Consider the following 7786-nt stretch of genomic DNA (forward strand, 5'->3'; position numbering starts at 1 on the left):
CTTTGAGTCCTGTCCCAGTTACAATCAGGGGAAGAGCTCAAGCTAGCGCCACTTGGATTTAAAAGGGAGGCTGGCTGGGTATTCTCCATGATGGCCTCTACATTTTGGAATTCTTTGTTTCTTGGTTCAAAATAGCCACAGTCATTTGACCTTTAAGGCATACTGCAGGGCACATCTGTTTCTCTTGTTGTCAACTCCTGTAATATATTGCAAGTCTCACAATATTGGCTGTTTTCCTTAAAGTCCCAGCTCTTGGAGTCATGTGATTACCTGAATACTTTGGCTATCATATTAAAAAAAAAGTAAGTTTCTATCCCTCATGTTTGCAAAGAAAAGCTAAAAAATGTAAATTTCATAGGCTCAAAAAACAGAAGACAAATAAAAAGAACTCTTTTTTAAAAAAAAAATCACATGATTTTTAAGCCATTCTGATTATTTGGGGGGGGGGGCTTAGCTAATGATTTTTTAATGTGGGGTTGATATTCTTGGGTGGTAGAGAGTGGGTGAATGGGGTAGATGGGCTTTAGAACAGGGCAAGAATTTTTGTTGGATTTCATTGGCTGCCTGGTTCTTTGTGGTCCTATGGGGATTGAGTTGTTCAGGCTCCCTTCTTTTGTGCATATTCTTTTTACAACCTGCTGTGTTTTCAATGTTATGTATGTAACATTTCAATGTTAAGATATGTATCTCTGATCAAGATATCAGGTGGTAAAGCAGGACATAGGTTTTGTAACGTTTCAGTATAGTGCTGTCCTCATAAAAGAATTTTTAGTATGCTATTACTAATCGACAGAATTAGGTCATTTAAAATTGATTTTATATTTATTAATATTAAGGGTGTTACAGTGTTTCACAAGTATGCTGAGGCAGTTTTGCAACTGGAATGAATATTCCCATATGTAATCATTCCTTTAAATGCCAATGGTTAGTGCTGTGTCAGTTCCAAATCCACGTTTAATCCAAAACTCTTTCTCCACTCTGTCCCAAATGCCAGTAATTCTAGACAGTTACCAACCCCGACACCTGTTGAGTGAAGCCTCAGGAATTCATTACTCATGGTTTGATTTCCCTGGTGAACTGTTAGTGCGAAGTTTTGAACATTGTCTTACAAAGCGATACCTTTTAAATACTAGCCGCCGATGGATTTTGCATGTACTCAAACAGAAGGACATTTTGTCATTTTCCCTTCTCCCCTGTGGTTTTGACTGGTATAAATATGTTCACAAGCATGCTATTGCATTGTTAATATCATAAGATAAATCTAGTTGTACATAAAAAAATAAAGGAATAAGTAACATTTAAAATGCAGCGTACCTTCTCTGCAAGACCATCTGTTGTAAGATTACCGTATCCTGGCTTCCATTTGAACTGCGGCCCATTATAACATTATAAACACATATACTAGAATCCAGTTGTTTTTGCTATAAGCAGAAATTGTACAGTGAGTGCATGGTGGCTGATACAAATTAAAGTCTACAACATTTCACTAACACTGTTTGAATAGAGCTGTGTTTCTTTTATTTTGATTATTAACTGGATAATTTGTGTCTTGTGACATTTTGTATTTTCTATTATTTTAATAGACTGTCCGGTTTGGCCAATGTACATGGCAGAGATGGCATTGACACCAGTGGCCATCACGTACAGCCCCCAGCTGAAACCTCCCCAGCACATTATTAACGATCTACAACCTATCCTGGAAAATGATCCCTCACTCTCCCAGACCTTGGGAGACAGGCCAGTCCTCGCTTACAGACAGCCCCACAACCTGAAACAAATACTCACCAGCAACTACACACCACACCACAGAAACACTAACCCAGGAACCAATCCCTGTAACAAACCCCGTTGCCTACTCTGTCCTCATATCTATTCTAGCGACACCATCAGAGGACCCAACCACATTAGCCACATCATCAGAGGCTCATTCACCTGCCCGTCTACTAATGTGATATATGCCATCATGTTCCAGCAATTCCCCTCTGCCAGGTACATTGGCCAAACCGGACAGTCCCTACATAAAAGAATAAATGGACACAAATCAGACATCAGGAATGGTAACATACAAAAGCCAGCGGGTGGATTGAACACTTCAATCTTCGTGGACATTCTATAACAGATTTGAATGTCGCTATACTTGAACAAAAAAAAACTTTAGAAACAGACTTCAAAGAGAAACAGCAGAACTAAAATTCATTTGCAAATTTAACACCTTTAATTTGGGCTTGAATAGGGACTGGGAGTGGCTGGCTCATTACAAAAGCAGCTTTGCCTCTCCTGGAATTGACACCTCCTCATCTATTATTGGGAGTGGACTACATCCACCCTGATCGAATTGGCCCTGTCAGCGCTGGTTCTCCACTTGTGAGGTAACTCCCTTCTCTTCATGTGTCAGTATATTTATTTCTGCATCTGTAATTTTTACTCCACGCATCTGCAGAAGTGGGGTTTTTACCCATGAAAGCTTATGCTCAAATAAATCTGTTAGTCTCTAAGGTGCCACTGGACCCTTTGTTGTTTTTGTGGATACAGACTAACACGGCTACCTCCTGCTACTTGAGCAATGGAATGTTATTTACTAATTTAGGCTACAGGTTTTTTTTTCTACAGTGTGTTCCATTATATGTGCATCTGAAAGGTTTTACGTTAAGTTGAAATACTGGAGTAGCTGACGAATTCAAATGAAAACAAATATAGATTGTAGTTTTATTGTCTGAATGACACTTTAAAAATGTACTTCCTTAACATTTCATTGTGAAGGTGAACATATGTAGTGCACCTTGGCTACAGGTTGGTCATGTTGTCTAAGTTCAGCAGGTGTGGGACATGGCCCCACAGAGAGGGATGACCCTCAAGGGAAACCTTGAGTGCTATAGAAAGTGGTCTTCATGATTCAGTAGATGTCATTCTTTCTTCTGAGATATAGTACTGAGAAAATACCCCAGCAGGTTGTTGGGATACTCTGTGGTGGTAAAGGGGCCATCTTCTAAATGACATGTAAAGTTGAGACCCTAACCACTTTTGACCCTGAAAGATTCCATGGCATTTTGATCAAGAACAGGGAAGTTAATCCACGTGTCCTATATAAATTCAAATTCAGGTAACTAAAATCTGCCCATCTAAATTCATTCTGCAGTTTCAGCTAGATACATTATTCTTTTCCACTTATTACCCTAAACTATTGCATAGTATCTCCATGTGATGCTAAACCGTTGTAGCCATCTGCTCCAGGAGTGGCTATATTTTAGAACTCAGTGGTTTCTCTCTCAATAGGAAATCACGTATACCTAAGTGCCCTTCCAGAATAGGGATGTTTTCCTGAATTGGGTCCCCCTGCATTCTCTCCGAAGGTCAGAACAGAAAAAGAAACCAGAAAAGAAAAGTTCTCAATAAATATTGTTGAAAAGCTCAGGGGCAAAGAAAACGGAGAGACTAAAGGATCTTATAATGGAAAATAATAGAAGATGTTGTAGGGAAAAGCTCAGAGTTAAGTTATTTTTCTTAACAGGAGGTTTTTGATCCCAAATCCTAAAGCAAACATATGCCAGTATTATTGTTTTACCTTTACTATTATATGTGTTTTAATGTAAGTTCTATCTCCCTCAGAGCCTAGCCTGCCCTTCTGCTGATCCTGCAATGAAGTCAGGAGCCTGTGCTCATGACATTACTGTCTTTTGCTTTGAAAGTGATTATGATTTATTTATTCAGGGCCAGATTCTGCCCCAGGCATTCTGGAGGGGGAAAGAGGACCCCCCTTAGGTTGAAATCTCAGGAGGAATTCTGGCTGAATCCACCAGAACTCCTGCTAGAGGCATGTAGATTGCAAATTACTAGCTCTGCCACCCAGACAGCTCTGTGACCCAGATGGACAGGGTCATGTCTCCACCCTTATCCTGCCTCTTCTCAGCTACCTTAGGTGGTTAGCTCTGATAGGGATACTGGATCAGGCCCCAGTGGAGGGACTGACAACAACCTTCATGCTTATTTATTGATCTGATGGCATTCTTCCATTTTCTAAAGAAGTGACTTGGTGGCCCAGTCTTCCATCACTGGTGGGTCTTAACTGACCTGATACCATCATTGGCAGAGAAAAGGAGAGGTCTGGTGGGATGGTGCATGTTCTGTTTTGAGATGTCCTCTTACCTTTTGGCTGTTCCCCTTCTTTCCTTTCCTTTGGGGCATGTAGCAAAGAAATATGGGCCAGCCCCTCAGTGGGTGTAAATTGGTGTAGTCCCATTGACAGGTATGGTATCAATGGCATCAGTGGAGCTATGCTGATTTACCCCAGATGATGGGCTGGGCTTTCGTGTCTTCCAGTTTTGAGAGTTAGTGGAAGGCAGGAAAGTTGGCCTAGAGTCCACCACTTGGACCACTACATTCCTAGGCAACAATCCCTTTCTAGGGGAATCTGGAAATGGGGAAAATCTCCTCTAATTAGCCATTTGGCCTGGGAATTAGCTACAGTGTAATATGTGCTGAAACAAGGGAGAGAAGAAAGGTGGCTATTTTCACTTGGGAAGTGATCCTTTGGTGATCTATTCCATCAGTTGGCTTGATACAGTCATGGAGTGAGGTTTAAACTAAAGTGGGGATGAATATACTTCTTTGGTATTTGACCTAAATGCAAGTACTAACCAGCAGTCTTTGTCAAGTACTTGATATAAATATGAGCAGGATGAATATGAAAAATGAGAGAAAACAATGGGGTTGTGTACATTTGTTTTCAAATATGCTGTACTACTGGTATAAATCAATTTCTGATAAAAATAATAATTTACAGCATTTCTACAGCAACAATAATTAAGCATATGAATCTCATTTACAGATGCACTAAGCTTAAAATACATTCTTCTAATATGTAAAGAATAAAATTTGATTCAAAAGTGTGTGGCTTGCCATGCAAATTCAAATAGGTTAATACATTCTGTGATGTGACCGTGATTATTTTTATGACTATTAATAAAAAGCATTCAGTTTGCAGCTAATACAGAATACACCTGCAGTACTTGTTCTTAATTACAGGCAAATTGCATTTTAGAAAAACCAGGCCCCTCTGTATTATCCAGCAGAAGTCAGCAATAATGCCCGGTGACAACTATATCTTCAGCAGAACTGAACAGTTATTCTGCTGGAATGCTGCTTGGTAGAACTCCAAGTAACACCTTCTTGATCAATGCAAGATTTCGGGGCCTGTTTGTATTCTGCTTCCTCCATTCTTCAGTGTTCATGGACCTGACAAGAAATTACTTTGATAGATCTCAGTTCGCACATGCATAGAAGCTGAGGAACCATGGACAAAAGTTCCATTACAATTTCATCCAAGCAGCTCCAGAGACTTTCACAGGCCAGGAAGGGGTTCTTGATGGAGCACTTAACGTCTCTTTCTTTGTTTTTCTGTGGGAGATTGTTTTGGTTTTTTTCAGAGTATGAACATTGAAGTCTGTGGCGCTAGCGTAATTTACACCAACTGAGGATCAGGCTCAGTATTTCCATTTTTTTGTTGGATTTATCCCGAAAGGTTTAGAATAAAATCTTGGGTCAAAATTTTCAAATCTGGTGCCTAAAATTAGGGTCTTAAATCCATATTTAGGTTCCCTAATAAAAATGGCCTATTTTTCAGAGATGCTGAGATCCTAGAACTCCCATTGAAGTTGATGATCAGCAACTTTGAAAGTCAGGTCACTGTTAAATATTGATTTAGGAGTTTCACTTTAAACACTCAGCTTTGAATATTGTTGGCCCTTGGCATCAAACCATTGGATACTGCAGTTCAATTTAGAGGGCACAATTTAAACCATAGAGAAGGGATATACATCAACGTAAATATTGTTCTAAAAATAATATTAGACCCCCCCTCACATTAATAAGGCATCCTTTGTTCTGATTTACTTTGGCTGAAGCATGAAGAACTAGCATTTGATATTTTTGTCATAATTCTGATCTCATAGGCCCCAGTCCTACAAAGATCTGAAGTTAGAGGGATTATTCACAATAAGGTTACTCACATGTTTAAAACTTGGCAGAATCAGGTCCTAAATCTGAAACATCCATGATTCCTCCTCTTGCAACCCTAACTCATACAAGAAGTCTCCATGAAATCATACTGTGCTCTTTGCAGTCAATGGAATTACTGGTAAGAGTCAGAGCCTGAATGAATAAGGGTTGCAAGATTGATCTCCTTAGCCCAGAGTCCTTAAAAACGTGCATTGCAGACAGAACAATAGGATACAGGGTGTGTTATGGTTTACTGCTTTTGTTAACTATTCAAATTCTTTTCATAACTCCCTCTTGGTTTCTGACATATCCCGTTCTGATGGAGACCACAAGGTAGCATTTAACTCCTGGGGTGGGGGGGAGGGAAGTCACTCATTTTTGATGGCTCATTTTAATAACCTGAGTTGTGTCTTGTGACATCTTAAACTAGCTCAGTTACAAGCATGCCTGAATCTCTTTGTAACTGTGGAATTTAGAGAGGGTGGAGGATGAGTCTTTAAAATAGATGGCTGGCTTCCAGTACATCCTGTATAATAATTTCATCAGTGGATTGTTGTATTTTAATAAATCATTATTAGTCCAATGCATGTGTATTGTGTGCAATGCAAACTGTGAACACAGCAATCTCGGAAAGCTTTATAACTGTATATGGTGTTATCTCAAAGAATATGCAAAGATCTATGCCAATCTGCAAGTTCTTGATTGTTTAAAAAAAACTCTCAGAGATGGTTGCTCCTCTGGGCTTGCTGTCAAAATCTTCACACTAAATTAAACTAGCTCTTCTAGGAAACTTGCTAATCAAGTGAGCAGTTAAGACTGAATAGTTATTTTATCCTGCATTGGAATGGATCCACATATCAGCAATAAGTAAAATAGAGTGGTTGGCAGAATCATTCAGCACTTCACATCACACTCTTTTCACACGTCAGGAATCACTGTTTCCAAAAACCTTCTGGATTGTATCTGAGAGTGGTTTTAGAGCACTGAACTGCTGGATACACCACCTTCTCCTGCACGAGGAGAATGGCTTCATATCTGCTACAAACATCTTCCCTTTAACATTAGTTACCAAAATCCTCAATCTGTGGAAATTCAGTTTTTTAGGGCCTCTTCTGGGAAACACATTCATCCACATTTCTTTGGACTTTGAGTGCAGCATTTTGCCCCAAGATACATCCACGCAAGTCCATTTGAAGTCAATGGAAATTATGGATTCATAGCTTCGGGCAGAATTTGGCTCTTTGTGTTGATATCCTGAAAACGGGATGTCAGCTTAGGTTGGTTGTTTGTGCACAGTTGATGGCTTGCCTTGCAAATGTTCCATCTTGACCCTTGTGCTGTAACTTGGAGTTGTGTTGCTACAAGTGATTGGGGCTTTGCAAATTTTTAACTCAGCTCTTGTGGAAGTTGAGTTAAACAATTCCCCCTTGAACGTGGAAAAAGAATAAAGAATTCCCACTCAAAGATTCCTTTTAAATTGATATCCTTCATAGGCTGGCTCAATAGAGAAGATTCTCACCAAGTGTTCTGGGCCAGATTCTAATCTCTTTCCTACTTATTTTACACCATTGATGTCACATAACTATTTCTATTAGTGTTTGTTCACTGATCAACAGTCAAGCCCCATTAAAAAGGCATTCCACCACAGTTATGTGTATCTGTGTATATATTTACATACACAATGGATGCATGCATACATATATCAGCTTATATACAAACAATCTCATCTACGTATACGGGCATGGAGAGCATTTTAATCACAACACACTCGAGAATGTACCCTGTACTAGGA

This window comes from Eretmochelys imbricata, chromosome 4 (assembly GCF_965152235.1).
Source record: "Eretmochelys imbricata isolate rEreImb1 chromosome 4, rEreImb1.hap1, whole genome shotgun sequence".
Taxonomy (NCBI): Eukaryota; Metazoa; Chordata; order Testudines; family Cheloniidae; genus Eretmochelys; species Eretmochelys imbricata.